Below are 16,119 nucleotides of genomic sequence, written 5' to 3'. Positions count from 1 at the left end.
ACGTAATCATTATCAAGGAAAAATATGATGCACATTGTGCTAGTTGCCCAGAATATCAATTACTAGAAAAATGGATCTGCCTGTGTAACCATAAACACATCTAGACATCATTGAATTTCATTCTATAGATAATCTCCTTTATTTTTCTTAACACAGAATCCCACCTAGCTTTAAGGAAATGTTTCAAAATATTTCCTCTAACATGGCAGTTTACAAATATAAGCTCACCCTATACAGCTAAATTATATGAAGGCTATTTTGACATCTTAATATTTGTTAAAGTAAGGTGTAGGCCACCAAAAAATTCCTCAGGACATGTGTGACAGTGCAACCAGAGGTCATGTTTATAACGTGAACTTACCACCCTATGTACCCATTAGCCTAGACCAGCGGCTTTCACGCTTTCTTGACTGTGACACACTGCAAAACATACATTTAACACCACAACTCAATACATACATACTCACACCCTCAACCATATACACGCAACTGGAATAACAGTTTTAGGAAATGGTACTTGACCTCACTATATGATGTACTCTGATATTTTGCTTCTCTTCTATTTCATTATGTTCTCAAATGCTGATAGCAAGGTACTGAAAATGATTTCATAGCCCACTAATAGACTGGGACACCTATTAGAGTTTTGGAGAAGTTGCACCTTCATAAATGTCAAAGTCCAGGTTCCCTGGAAGTCAGACTCCAAGGCAAAGCTTTAGTGCTTTGGAAATTTTATCTTGGGAAGGCAAGAGTGGAGAGGAAAGGAAAGTAAGTCAGGGAAAAAGGGAGAACACATATAAAATGGTGCATTCCTAAGCTGGCCACAGGTTCATAGGAGATCACAGATGGCTGCCCGGTCCCAAAGGACAGACATCTATCTCCAGGATGTCTGCATGGAGCTGTCTGTGGAGGGTGAAGGAGGAAGGCAAACTATTAACAGCTAGTTCCTTTCCATGTGTATTCTCCTGTTGGTTAAAATTTGCCCCATTTCAATGTCCCCCACATTTCTGGGTTATGTCATCCAGTTCTTCCAGGGCATAATCTATTCCAGTAAGGTCAGACCTCATGCTGAGGCTGCTGAGGCACCTGCTCATGGAATAGATGCTGACACCCAATCTTATCCCCAAGGGAGCCTGAAATAACCTGAGATGAAGGGATGATTATGGGAGCCGGTGTTTAAGAACCCGGAGATGACACAAGTCGTCACTGTTCTGTAGCCAGGAAGTGGGTTGGGCAGCCAAGGCCTAGCAGTCATGTAGAGCTGAGCGCATCTGGGAAAGCCCCAAATCAGGAGCTACTATATTGGGGGGGGGGGGGGGAAGACACAGATCTTAGAGTCCGAAAGCCTAGGTTCATTTCCCTCCCCCTCCACTTCCACTTCCCACATACGTGGCATCCGTGTAAGATGCTTTACCTCTTTGATGGATGATATTAGTACCCTTGCTGAGCTGCTATAAAAATTAGAGAACATGTATAACTTACTCCAAAAAAAAAAAGCCCTTTTAGATATTTTATTCTTCTTAAATAGGTTATATTTTTATGCTACTATAAGTGGAATCTTTCTCTTGTTAATGCAATTAAACTTATATACAGCAAACTTGCTAGGGTTTATTCATTTTAATAGTTTATCTATAGTTTTATCCTCTATGCAAATTATCATTAACTGTTAATGACTTTCACTTAGTACTTTGCTATCCCAATGCCCTTTTTTCAATTTTACTTTCTGTGCTAGCAAGAGCCTTCAGTACAACATTGAATAGAATTATAAAAATAGGTACACTTGTCTTATTCCTAATATTGAAGGGAAAATTTTCAGTGTTTTATTTGAATTTCATTTTGTGCTGCAGACTTTTTAAAAATTCAATTTAATTAAAGGATGACAAATTCCTTTTTTATTTCTAGTACGGAGAGGTTTTTTTTAATGAATGGATGTTGAGTTCTATCCAAATATTCTTCAATATGTATTAATACAGCAACATTATTTTTTTTGTTGAATTGTTAATGTGGAGAATAACACTGATTTTTCTATTTTTAAAAAAGCTTGTATTTCTAGGACAAACAGAACTAAACATCTATGATGTATTATTTTTTTTTAGACATAGCTGAATTAGTTTTGCTAATTATTGTATCTATGCTCCTGAATGAGATTCACTGACAATTTTTCCTTCTTCCATTGTTCACATCAGGTTTTGGGTGTCAAGGTTACATGAGCAGCATAAAATGAATTGGAAAATGCTCCCTCTTTTACTCTATTTTGGAATAGTTCCTGTAAAATTGGAAGTATATTTTCTGTGAATGTTTGGTTAGGCTCCATGGTCAAACCATCTAAGGCCTGGAGTCAATTTCATTAGTGGTTAGATGACTTTTCATGTGTTCTATTTCTTCTTGACTCAGTTTCGTTGTTACATTTTCCTAGGAATTTATCCATTTCATATAAATTTTCAAGTTAACTGGCATGAAGTTTTCATACTATCCTTTTATTATCTCCTACTGCTGGCGATTACAATTACCTTCCTCACATCATTTAGTTGCAACAGTTCTTTTTTTCTTGATTAATCTTGACAAAATTTTGTCAATTTTATTAGACTTTCCAAACAACTAAATTTTTTGTTCATTCTTTTTACTAAATGCTTCTTTTCCATTACATTAATTTTGGCCCAGATCTTTGTTATTTCCTTTCTTGCAGATTCTTTGCATATATTCTGCTCTTCTTTTCCTATCCTCTGAATATATCATTTATTGGGTTTTCAATCTGTGTTTTTGTTTTGATATAACAATCAAGAGCTAAAATTTCTTCTAACTCCTGCTTTGTCGGCATAAGTTTTTATAGCAGTACTTTCATTATTACTCCATCCTAAATGTTTTCTAGCTTCATTGTATTTTCTTTGACTTGTGATTTACTTAAATATATATTTTTAATAGAGGGAGTAGCTCTGCAGCAATACCTTTCCTCTTATTTTATTTTTCAGAAAAGGAGAGGGTAGGAGGTGGCAGAGTGAGCAACAGAGGGAGAGGGAGAGATTCATAAGCAGTCTCCATATTCAGCTCAGAGCCCCAGGCAGGCCTCAGTCCCACAACCCTGAGAACATGACCTGAGCCAAAATCAAGAGTCAGATGCTTTATTGACTGAGCCAGCCAGGTGCCCCATGTAAATGTATTTCTTAATTTCTCTATATATGGAGTCTCACTGGTTATCTTTTGGTTATTGATTTCTAGCTTAACTGTACTGTGTTCAAGGAACAATACAGAACTTTGAAAATTATTTAGACTTGCTATATGGTCAATTTATGCAAATGTCCTTTGGGTTCTTATACAGAAATCATATTATGCATTGCATGGGCATGATTTATATATGCCCATTTGGACATGATTTTAAATAATATTGTTTAAATATTCATTTTTCTTACTGATGTCCTATCTGTATCATCTGACAGGTGTATTAAAATCTTCTACAGTTGTGAATTTATTAGTTAAGTCAATTTTTGTTTTATTTATTTTGAGCTATGTCATTAGGTACACACAAATTTTAAATTATTATATTTTCCCAGTAAATTAAATGTTCTATTACTAGGGGAAGAGATTATGTTTTATGCTTTAAAGCATATTTTGTGTGATATTAAAAATAAGTATAGTATCTTTCTTTTGGCTAGACTTTGCCTGATACATTTTTCCATCTTCCTTTTATCATCCAGTCTTATCCCAATGTTACCATTGGGATAAACAAAGTAAAAATATATATGGGATCTAGTATTTCTTACAACTGCATGTGAATCTATAATCACATGAAAATTAAAGTTTAATTTAAAAAAATGACTTTAAAAGGCATTATATATGCTTCCATTTATAGAAAATTAAATATCTGCACACTAAAAACATAACTCCTCATGGGCAATTATTTCTTCTTGGCAAACTAAAAATACCATTTTACTGGCTTCTGGCTTTCATTATTGCTATTAGAAATCAGCTGTCAACCATCCCTTGTTAGCGATCCATTTGTTCCTTCTGATTTTGTCTTTCGTGTTCTCTGGTTTCAAGCTAATGTGTTTCCGTGCATGTTTCTTCTTTAATATCTGCTTTGGATTCATTGGCTTTTATGCATCTTTCAATTCTGGATAATTTTCCCCGTTCTCTTTATTATCTCTTTATGAAACTCAAATTAATCTTGTAGCAGATATCTGTCTCTTTTGTGCCTCTTAATCTTTTTCATATGCTCCATGCTTTGTCTCTAAGTGGGGGGGGGGGTAGCATTTTTCCAGCTCACCTTTATACAGAGGGCAAAGTGCTCCTGTCTCAGCTTTCTGAGACTCCTTTACCAGACTTCACACCTGAGTTTTGTTTCCTGTCTTGTAACTCTATGAGGAAGCTGAGCTGAAGGTTACTAGGTTCAGTAAATATCATCAAGACAAAACTAAAATTCAGAGGTCACTTAGCTCTCTGGATTTCTATCTTCACCTGCCTTGATTTTAGCCTGATAATTCCTGACTTTATCACCTGCTCATTGTTGTTTTTAAGCACCATTACAGAGTATTTTTTAGTGGTTTTCAGTGGAGGGTTTGCCTGAGTACCTGGCCCACCATATTAACGAAACAAAAGGTAAAATTATCCACGTAAATTTTTGGATGCAGACAAGAAATTCAATTAAAAAAGTAGCTGTTATTACTGTTAAGCTTGATTCTCCTAGCCGAACTAGCGTATCTGTTACCTTCTTTCCTCCATGGAATCATCATGCAGTTTTTTTAAATTAGATGTTTTTAAATCAGTAAGGAACTAACTCTTCATTGGTTTTTCTAGTAATAGAATGCCAAGGTTAATTTCTGAATTCTAGTAATTTGAACCAGAAGAGTAAAAAACCATAGTGTTCAAAGACTCTCTGATAAGACAGGAAAAAAGAACCAGCTCCCTTTATTTTAGGTTTGAAAACAATACCTTTGATCATGTAAAACATAGTGAAGGGTTAAAAAAAAAACAAACAAAACACATCAAATTGTGCATTTTCAAAAAATGAAAATTAAAAAATTAATTTTTCAAGTCCTAAATATTAGTTCAAGTCATAAATATTAGCTGGTTAATATAAAATTAAATGTCTTTTATGGCTGTGTGACTGTACCTGATCAAAACTCCAGTGTTGGGGATCCCTGGGTGGCTCAGTGGTTTGGCGTCTCCGTTCAGCCTGGGGTGTGATCCTGGAGTCCTGGGATTGAGTCCCATGTCGGGCTCCCTGCATGGAGCCTGCTTCTCCCTCTGCCTGTCTGTCTGTCTCTCTCTCTCTCTCTCTCTCTCTCTCTCTCTCTCCCCCGCCCTCTGTCTCTCATGAATGAATAAATGAAATCTTTAAAAAAAAAAAAAAAAAAAAAAAAAAAAACCTCCAGTGTTTGGTGAATGTTACTGTCTCTGTCTGGAGGAATAGGAAAGGCTTGATACCATAGTTTCAGAACCTCTAAACCAGACAGGGTCACTGTACGGATACATGAAAGTCATCATAATCCTAAATCACAGAAGCAAATATGAACATGCCTAAAGGCCAATATCTCCTTACTATGATCTCTTGCCAAGTTTCTACTGACAGAACTAATTAAAAGAAAAGTGACATTCCTCTACATTTATCTCTTTGGTAAAATATCAACCATAGGACTAGTTTTTGAACTGTCAAGATAATGGCAAAATTTAACACTTCTCAAGGGAATATGTCAAAGAGAGACCCAAACTATTAACTTAATACTATTGCCCCTTTCCAGATGCAAAGCTACGAATCCAAGGACAGCAGTACTTCAAGAATGGCTCATCTATAAAAACAGAATCAATCATGATAAAATAATTGTTTTATTTGTTTGGTTTTGCCCAGGTATGTTACATGGACCAAAGTTATTGAAATCCTAAACTCTGACAGCTCTTAATTATGAAATTGTCATTAGCTAGCCTATGGAAGGATACAAAAATTTATGAACACTTGGATATTTCCTCACAAGTACAGGAACCATAAGGAAAGAGAGCTTGGGGTCATGTAAGGTGCATCTCCATTCTCAAATGAGAGACAGGCAGTAAAAGGAGGAGAAGTAAGCCAGTTAGGAGAGTTTGGAGATAGTGTGAAGTGTACAGGACCAGTTGTTTTCAAGTTCCCAAAACCAGCCCTAGGAGAGGAACTGATAACTGGAACTAGTAGAGATCAAAAGAGTGAGGAGGCAGGCTTCAGACACCTGCCCAGGATGAGTGTGAACTGTATTCTAGAGCATCAAAATGCACAGGCAGGACCAGGACACCCTACACAATCTGGAACAATTACAGGAGAACAAATATTGGTAACCAGATTAGACACCACTATGAGTCACACTAAGGTAAAAGCACTAGTTACGTATAATTATATTCGATTTTTGAGAAGCTGAGTTTGCTGATATTTAAATCTGTTCCCAGCCTTACACCAGAATCATGCGCTGATAATTGGGGCATTTGAATCAGGAGCCATAAAGACTCACAGTTAATCTTAGTTCCAGAACCAAAGTAGAAATTCTATATTTTAAGGGAGGGGGAAAAAACCTATACATTCAATAGATTTTTTTCATCTTCACCTATAATATAAATTGAAAGTCAAACCAGGAACCATAAAATATTCTTTAAAGCATGATTTCCAATACACAATAAAGTCCTTAGTTTTTTACTCCCTTGTACTGTGTACTGTTGAGCCAACAGTATTGTAAAACCATTGAGTTTAATAGAATAGTAGTTGCTACCTACTGTGTGCCAGAAGTTTTCCCAAGACACACAAATAAAACGTGGTCCTTACCATTGGAGCAAACGTTCTTTATCAATAGGCCATAAAGCCTCCAGAAGAGCCTTGCATGATTTCTTATCTTTCATATTTAGTGTTTGGTCCATGTGGCTCTAGACATTTACTCTCAAGGCAGGGGCACCATGAATGTTACTGAATGAAAAAGTATCACTCATTTGGCCCATGTATTAGCTTTCTATTGCTGCTGTAACAAATAACCACAAATTCCGTGGCTTAACACAATACTTGCTATCTTGCAGTTCCATAGGTCAGAAGTCCAAGCATAATGTCTCCCAAGGCATCTCTACTCAGGGATCAGAAAGCAGAAATCAAGGTGTTAGCTGGGCTAGGATTTAATCTAGAAGTTCTGGGGGAAGATTCCACTTTGATGTAGAAATCATTTCCCCGCTGACGTAGGACTAGGATTCTCATTTCCTTGACATGTGGCCCTTTCATCTTCAATCCAACAACAGCACCTGAGATCTCTGACTTACTCTTCTGGTAGCAGGCAGAGAAAGATCTTTGCTTTTTAGGGTTTATGTGGTTAGATTATCCTGAATTATCTGGGGGCAGGCCTAATCTCCTTATTGTAAATCTAGCTGGATTAGTACCCTTAATTATATTTGTAAAGTCCCTTTTGCTATGCAACATAACATTCACAGGAGTAACTTCAGAGTGCCAAGATGTTCTGCGTTCCACAAACCATTTGATTCCAAGTGATATAAATGGTAGTTTAAGCCAAAAGGGAGCTTTTTGGTGAACTGGGAAATTAAGGAATAATGCTGCCTTCATCTTGGGTGAAGCCATGCCTGAAGATTTAGATCTCAGACTCCATCTCCCAGCTTGGTCCCCTGGCAGGTCTGGGGAGAGTGGTCTCATTTTTTCCTACTATAGATAGATTTACTTCAATTCCTATTTTGCACGTTCCCAGATCAGTGACCCACAGAAAAAAGGGAACTTCTCTATTCTAATATCCGGTAAGAGCCCCACATTTTGGACTTTGAATTTAAGGAGAGTATTCCAGTAATGGGAAAGGTGTTGGTGCTCATTCATTCTAATACCATGATAACTCATTTTGATACTGAATCTCACTATATCCCTAGGAGCACTCTGGGTCATGACTTTTTCTTACCTTCTTGCCCTCCTATGGTAGACACAGTAGTACCCCATGTATGTCCCCTTTAACAGCTAGTGTTTCTACTACCCAGCCTCGGTGTGTGCTGCATCTAACAGTTTGTACCTGCAACTTTCTCCAGAACATTGCCCTTGCCCGACTGGAATATCTCATTTGGAAATGCCTGTGAGGTTTCAATATCCCCTACTCCAAAGCAGCCAATGACGGACTGATAGGGAGGTATGAAAGTTCAGCCTCCTTGCCTAAAATATACACCTCCTAGCTAGACTTTACCTAAGACCATATCCTTGCATAGATCTTTGTTCTTACCTATACCATTTCCCTCAGTTTCTACAAGTTTTCCTGAAAAGCAACCTCTCAATAAACCACGGGCACCTCAATTCCAGCATCAGGCTCTGCTCTTAGGGAACCTACCAAAACACCTCCTGACTCCAATTGTCTTAATGTCCCACCCAAATTCTCATTTTTGCTCACCTCAGCCAGAGTTCATTTCTATTGCCTAAAAGAACAGAATTCCTCCAACTACTACTCTAAGAATAGGGGAAAGAGGGGAAAGAGTTCTTCAGGATCGCACCACCATGAGGGCCACATAAAGTGAAAAAACAAGTTGTGGTGAGAAAACTACTTTTGAGTGTCTTAAATCTCTGACTAGTTTGTATGATCCAAGAGAGCAAGAACCATGTGCTAGTCACCTTTTTATCTGCCAGAGCATGTAGCACAAGGCCTTGAACAAGACAGATGCTTAATTAATAGGAGCAGACCAATTTCACAAAGGCCAATTCCCCAAAGTGATTACTGTATCAAAAGACAATGTGGAAACAGACCAATTGGAATGAAAGTATTTTTCTCATTGATCATATTAATTACAACTAACATTTGCCTAACAAATTACAGTTCACAGAGTATATCTACATACGTCTCATTTACTCATTTCAACAATAATTCAAGGTTGAGTTTTAACAATAGCCCCACTATTGTTGAGTTTTAACAATACCCTCAGAAAGGCAGAGACTTGCCCAAACAGCAAAGCTAGTAAACATTTAACAAGAACATCTGCTCCAAATCCTATATTTCTGAGTACAACTTCCATGGCAAAGGGGGTTACCCACACATACCTACATGGTCTTGTATTTTTCCAGAAAGGACCTTATACTTGGTGTTCTTGGCACCTAAGATGAAAGAGAGTGACTAGACGGTGATGATGACAAAGTGTATGGAGCTCTGTAGTCTGTGACTTCTTTCAAAAAGGAGATTAATAGCAGCATAAAGTCAAGCCACAGAGGATGCCTAAATGATGTGTGGAAGACAGCAGGGGATGAAGCAACCAGGGGTATACGAAGGAGCAAGGAAAACTTTGTCCCATTCACAGCTCAGTCAGATTTTATTGTTGCTCTCCTCTAATTCCTGGCGTCTATTGTTTCAGCTGCTGAGCACTCTGAGTTTCTTTCCCCCAGCAAAAAGAAAGCCAATCTAATTTCTCTTCAATTATAAAGTTTCACTCACATCCTTTAAAACATAATTAATGAGGGTGGTGTGTGGCCGCTTCCAAATCAGGAGCCAAAACTTTCCCTTTAACCATTAAGAAAACATCTCCCACCCAGGGAGAGAGCTCTCCTTGCTTGTTCTCGATGCCAAAAAAGTAGAGAGTGAGAACAGGTCATTTGTTTCAAGTCCATAGGTACCATATGGACCCCTTGTCTGCTCCTTGAGGTCCGAAAAGACACAGAATCCATCTGAGAAGTTCTTGAAAAATTTTCTGCAAATCTGTCTGAAATTGTCTGCTGGCTGGAGCTTTCACATTCATGCTGATGTGTCTGATGGTGTCTGATTTTCCACTCTTGTCTTTAATAACGTTTTCCTACCTAGGACCACTGATTTCTATTTTATTCTGAGGCTGCTAGGCTTCCTTCCAGCTAGAAAAATAGGCAAACCTTTCCTGGGCACAACATTTCCTCTACAAGCCCAAAATCCACCAAAGAACTCACCAGGAATCACTCTGATCTTGTCTGGCAGTGTCCTCAATGTCAGCCAGCAGACCCTTCCAAGTGTATCCCAAGCACACACAGAAGATACAACCATCTGCCTTGATACATTTGTCCTTCAACCAAGAATTTTAAAGCACCTTTCCAAGAGCCCAAAAATTGAATCTCCCTCCATAGATAGCATTTTGTGGGCCAGTATTGTCACAGCCAACATGGGCTCAGCCACACATTTACCTACATTCTGATTTAAGGGTCAGAGAATTTAAGGGATGCACCCTAAATCATTCAGGGGTCCAGCAGTCAAGGGTAGAGTTTCCTGTCTACGCTACTCTCCCTGAGTCTTAGCATGGTTGTTTACAAAGGCTATTTTCTTTGAAAGAACTTGTACGTTTTTTCATAAATCAGACCAGTTATCTTGGTGCCAGATTCCAAACACGGGACCCCTTCACAACTCTTTTCATCTTTCTCTTCCTTATTTAAGAGATTATTATTTTTAACTAAAAGGATGCTTACATATTTCATGGAGAGAGGATATAAGGTTGAGGAAAAAGAACTAAAGTCCATTGGTGGTCCTAGCAAGAAAGTGAAGACCTATGCAAAGTGGAATAACTCAGAGGCAAGTATTTCAGCAAGATTGTTCAATAACGTGTGGATTTAGGAGAGCTACAAAGGAGAGTGCAATAACCTGGAGACAGTGACAGCTGAGGTCTCACTGCCAGTGGACCTGAGAGAAAAGAGAGGAAGCAGTTATTAGAATTCAGCAGGAGAGAGAGTTGGGTGAAGCCCACTATCTTGTGAAGAATTGTGAGTTTTGGTAGAGGGATGTAGCCAGGCCTCACAGGGGAGGGGACAAGGAAGTATATCCCTGAGTTGTCATCCTCCTCGACAGCTTCCTACAAGGGCTTCCCTTTGGCCAAACCTGAAAGCAAGCCTTGCAACCCTGGAGAGCCCTCATGATGTACAATCCATACAGCTCAGCCTCCCGGGGCTGATAATTTTGCAGGGTTCTGTGATGCTTGGAAATGATAATAACAACAGTGCATGGCATTCCTCACACGTACCAGGTACTCCTACTTTATTTCTTCTAACCCATCCACCATCCTCTGTTATGGGCATCTTATATCTGTCTTAGAGATGTGGAAACTGAGGCTCAGAGACTTTCAATAACTTGCTCAATGTGTATTTTGTCAAATGCTTTCTCTGCATCCAATGAGAGGATCATATGGTTCTTGGTTTTTCTCTTGCTGATATGATGAATCACATTGATTGTTTTACGGGTGTTGAACCAGCCTTGTGTCCCAGGGATAAATCCTACTTGGTCATGGTGAATAATTTTCCCAATGTGGTCACACAACTGGTAACTGCCCCATTCTGGTTTTGAAATTCATCCTATCACCAAAACAGGTACTCTCTCTGGTATGTTTTATTGCGTGTTAAGTACCCAATATTGTGTCTCGTACATAACACGATTCAGTACATGGTAACTTGACAGGTAAGACCATTAATGATAAGAAAAGAACTGCCTCTTATCAAGCAATCGCTATGTGGTGTGCCAAACCCTTTATATATATTATCTCAGTTAATCTTTACAACCATCAATAGATCTTGTCCAAGAAGAAAAATTTCACTTATCAGTGGATAGATGCTCAGATTTTTACCAAGGCCTACCTATGTTGGTCATAAAAATATGCCTCTTGGATCTCCTTCAGAGATCAGAATTGACTAAGAGTCCCAGGGCTGCATTCTGAAATCTCATTATTGTCTTTACTCTGAGGTCACAATTTCCACCAGCTACTCCCAATCAATGAGTGAGTGCAACAGGGGCACTAAAATCAGGCCCTTTCCTGGAAGGTGGGAGATTGCTCTGGTAAACAACTTTGACTTGAAGATTCCTCAGTGGCCTCACTAAACTCTTCTTAGAATTGCACCTCAGTCTAAGATATTTTTGCCCAAACTTCCTTCCTTCCTTCCCTTATTTGGGGTCATACCTACATTATAGTCTGAAGTCTCTCCCAGGCTTTCCCAACTTCCTCTCCCTTTTTTTTTTTCCTCACAGACATTTCCCTGAAAATTTTCTTGCAAGTTAAATTCTGTCTTGGTATTTTTTTTTTTTTTTTAAAGCAGATCTGCTTCTTAGCAGACCCTGCCAACACAGGAGTCTCACTGAAATTGTAGTCTTAAATACACTGTTTTACAGATAATTATTGAGTATCTGTTATTTACAGAGCTGTGTAAAAGATAAATCAAGCCAGTGCCTATCCACAAGTAGCTTACAATCGAGGGATACGTTTGGTATGTCCAAAGAAATGCTGTTAGCGGGTTGCCTGATATGCCAGAAGGAGAGACCATCGTGGGCGGTCAGACTCCATCCTTTTGTGTTTTATGCTATTATCAGTGGGAATTCCATGCATGTTCCCTGGCAATGTGTTTTTTTTTTTTTTTTTGAAAACTTGGTTCTAAATCCAATATCAAACTGTGGTTTTTTGAATTGTAAGTGGAAATGGCTTGGCAGGAAGAAAAAAATGAACCAGCTGTCCCTGTCCAACTGTTTGAAATATGTATTTTCCAAGTATCCATTCTTTCCACTGTTTTTTTTTTTCCTCAACAAAGACCCCACAAAATATGTTTGTACTCAGGAAGTCCTCCTCTCCTCTGAGGTAGACGAAGGTAGAAGCAAAGTCATTGACCTAAAGCATTCTTTTTATTTATAGAAAAGACTACTTATGTGCATTCCCCCACCCAAAGAAAAAAGAGAAAAATCTTTCCCTGAAATAGTCTTATGTCGATATTTGACCGGTATTCTTTCCTTTACTCATAAAAAAAATTTTGGGGGTGTATGTATGTACACACACACACACACACACACACCAGAAGCACATAGAAAAAGAGAAAGACAATTCTAGTTGCCTCTCTTATTGAGTCTGAGAATTAAGAAATGAATGGCAATTCCAATTTTCTATCATTTTCTTGCTGAAGGGAAGTCATGGACTTCTCTTTAAAAAAAAATAGCCATGAAGTCCTAAAAACTAACAAGCGCCTTTTTAACAGGCATGGAATCTATAATAACCGAGGAATCATTCTGGAGGCAGGATGAAGGATGATATGGATCACTTCAGTAAGCTCTAGTTATGCTGAATTCTAGTTTAGTGGTTCAAGTGATTTCTCACCTTTAATATGTTATTTAAAACACAAACATAAAAATTTAGTCAAACTACTGAAAGGAGAGGAAGCCAAATTTTAAGAGGTCTTCTCAACTGTTGGGATACCTCTGTTTATACCAAAAACAGCCCACCAAATGTAAGAGGCTAACGGAGAAAGTCTCTGCTTTTCTAGAGGTCTCTAAATGATCTGGCCAGAGGTCTTTAGCTATCATACTCGTGGTATCCTATGGATTCTGAGAATCCTGGCTTGAGTTCTGACGGGTCCTCAATGAAACATGGGTCCTAACCTCTTTTCCCTTCAACTAGGATCACAAGTGATAGCTCACCAGCCTGACCAATCAGAGGTCTCTGTCAATCGCCTGGCATTCAGGACACTATTCAGCTGAAGGAGCAAAATTGTTCTATCTTATGTTTCACAATTACCCTTATTTGAAAATCATTCTTGACCGAAGTGTAAGAAAAAATGAGAGAGTGTTGAAAACTCAATGAAATGAATGAAATTTCATGAACTTTATTAGGTCTCAAGAAAAGCCAATGTCTTTTACAGAACCTTCTCTCCCTTCTCTGTGGTCTGTGAACTTTCACGGTCTTAGCACATACAGTAGTTCCTCCATATCTGTGGGGGTTAATTCCCAAGACCCCCAGTTGGGAGGGTCTGAAACCTCAAATAGTATCAGACTCCACATATACTATGATTTTTCCTATACATACTTATGATAAAGTTTAATTTATAAATTAGGAGAAGATTAATAATAATGATAAAAGGATGACTATAATATACTAGAATAAAATGTATGTGGAGCAGTGTAAAGAACAGGCGAGAATGACCCCCAGACTAAGCAAAGCCCACATGCCCTGTCCAAGTGCCAACATCCACCACTGTCACCACAATGCCCAAGAGAAAGACTGAAAAGGGGTTGCTAGAGGAGGCAAAGCCAAGGTAGGAGATGAGCCACAGACAAGATCTGCAAGGTTGTCTCCTAAACCTACTCCTCCAAAGCCAGAGCCCAAGCCTAAAATGGCCTCTTCAAAGCAGGGAGAGAAGGGACCCAAAGGGAAAAGGGGGACAGTTGAGGCTGGCAAGGATGGGAATAACCCTGCAAAACAGAGATGCCAAAACAGCTCATGCGCAGAAGGCTGATGGTGGAGATGCCAAGTGAGGCAAGTGCAATTTGGATAACTGTGTACTTCCAATGACTATAGTTTGAAATTCTATTTTTTATCAAGTTTTACAAAAATGTAGTTTTAAAAAAAAAATTTAGGCTGTATTAGCACCAGAACACTTCATTGTTGTTTGGGGGGAAGGGCATATGTCACTAACATATCTCTGAAGCTAGATTGATTTGATCCAGGGCATGGGGAACACCTTTCCTTTCTGGTCTTGAGAAACCTCCTCTTGGTTCCCAGAGGAGGGATGTCAATTCACATTCACCACCTTGGCACAAACGCCTGTGGTGTGGAAAACGAAAATTCATGTTGTATGTCCTCTTCTCCCTCTCTGCCTTCAGCGTAGATTGGACTCCCTTACACCCAGAGACCTGTGGGAGCCCGACCCCAAAGAAGGTTCCCAGTGTGCCAGGCAATCTGGACTTCACAGTGTCAACATGGAGATGTCACCCCTCAAAAGGGTTCTTTTCTTAGCTTAGGGGACCTTCCGACTGATAACTCTGCCATTTCCACTTCATTTCCTGGAAGTCAAAGTTGGCTTGCGAAATGTTGGACGACCCGCCAAATGTGGACTGTCGACCCTCAAACGTTCCCTGTTCAGAGTATCACATGGAGACATCACTGGGTTTTATAGTGTCTTTCTGATTTGGATAGTCCACTGAAGAAGGGAGTTTGAAGGTTGTTCTATACTCTTTCTATTAGTTTCAGAAGTAGAATTTAGCGATTCATCAGTTGCATGTAACACCCCGTGCTCATAACATCAAGCACCCTCCTTAATGCCCATCGCCCAGTTACCCCTTCCCCCTCCACCTCCCTTCCACAATCCTCCATTTGTTTCATAGAGTTCAGCATCTCTTATGGTTTGCTTGCCTCCCAATTTTCACCTTATGTTATTTTCCTTCCCTCTCCCTATGTTCATCTGTTGTGTTTCTTAAGTTCCACAGAGGAGTGAATTTTGTTATTAAACCCTCACTAGTTGTCTGCCTGTGTCCCGCCTGAAATACCATGATTGTTTATGAAAAGTATCTTTAATAAAGATGGATATAGTTTGAAAACACAATAGTTAGGTGAGCATGTCTCTTTTTCTCAAAATATCTTATTGTATTGTATTCACTCACCCTTCCTGGGAGGACGTGAGATGAGAAGATGCCTACAGGAGATGAAGCGAGGTGAATGACCCAGGCATTGTGATGTAGCATTATGCTACTAACGACCTAAAAATAAGTCAGTGGAAGGATCACCCCTTCCAGACAGAAGCGGAGTGCAGGTAACTGAGAGGGGGTGGGAGCTACTGTAATTTAGACCCAATCTGTTTTAAGTGAGCTATTCTTCTCTTCCTTTAATGTAGTTCCTTAGGGTAGGAATCAGCAGTATCCTGGCCTCTCCCCATTATCCAGCCCACCCAGCAGAGTACCCAGCAAAGTGATTTGCACATAAACCAATAAATAGGAAATGAAAATTGGATGTCCTAGGAAAAATAAATCAATTACTTTTGCCTTCACGTGTATTTTAACTTTCTGGATTAATGATTGATGACCAAATAATTAAAAGAGAAATATTTCAAAAATTCACAAAGATCTTTCCTGTAAAAAAAAAATTATATATATATATATGTGTGTGTGTGTGTGTGTGTGTGTGTGCGCGCGCGCGCGCGTGTGCGTATACATATCCACACAGACATTTGTAAACTGAAGGATATTTCTCTTTAAATGTCTATGACCAAAACTATCTATGTGACCACAGAATTGTTAACTGGTTACTTTTGTCACTTAGAGTCATTTTTTTTCTCTTTCTCAGCTTATTTTCTTTCCTTAAAGTCTTTCCGGGAAATTTCCCTTTCAGATTGGATCCAAAGGCTGTGGACCTCCTACCTTCTGGGAGACGGCCCCCTGGAGGGAAACACTTAGTGGC

The 16,119-nt window shown here is 39.0% G+C and overlaps 1 long non-coding RNA gene across 7 annotated transcripts in view; it reads right to left on the bottom strand.

Annotated features, from left to right (window-relative positions):
• Positions 1–15,387, bottom strand: part of LOC144305386 (uncharacterized) — a 289,595-nt gene extending 274,208 nt beyond the window's left edge. For 5 of the 7 annotated variants that reach the window (XR_013372409.1, XR_013372410.1, XR_013372412.1 and 2 more), the window contains exons 1-2: positions 15,327–15,367; positions 10,566–10,604 (exon numbers count right to left, since the gene is read on the bottom strand). This is a non-coding gene — a long non-coding RNA (uncharacterized LOC144305386). Of the gene's footprint in view, positions 1–10,565; positions 10,605–15,326 lie in introns of all 7 variants that reach the window. The other 2 variants (XR_013372407.1, XR_013372411.1) reach the window with 2 other exon arrangements.
• Positions 15,388–16,119: the final 732 nt, after the last annotated feature.

Source organism: Canis aureus, chromosome 35, assembly GCF_053574225.1.
Source record: "Canis aureus isolate CA01 chromosome 35, VMU_Caureus_v.1.0, whole genome shotgun sequence".
Classification (NCBI taxonomy): domain Eukaryota; kingdom Metazoa; phylum Chordata; class Mammalia; order Carnivora; family Canidae; genus Canis; species Canis aureus.
Note: the sequence above shows the minus strand (reverse complement) of the source record. Positions and strands in the feature narration are given on the sequence as shown.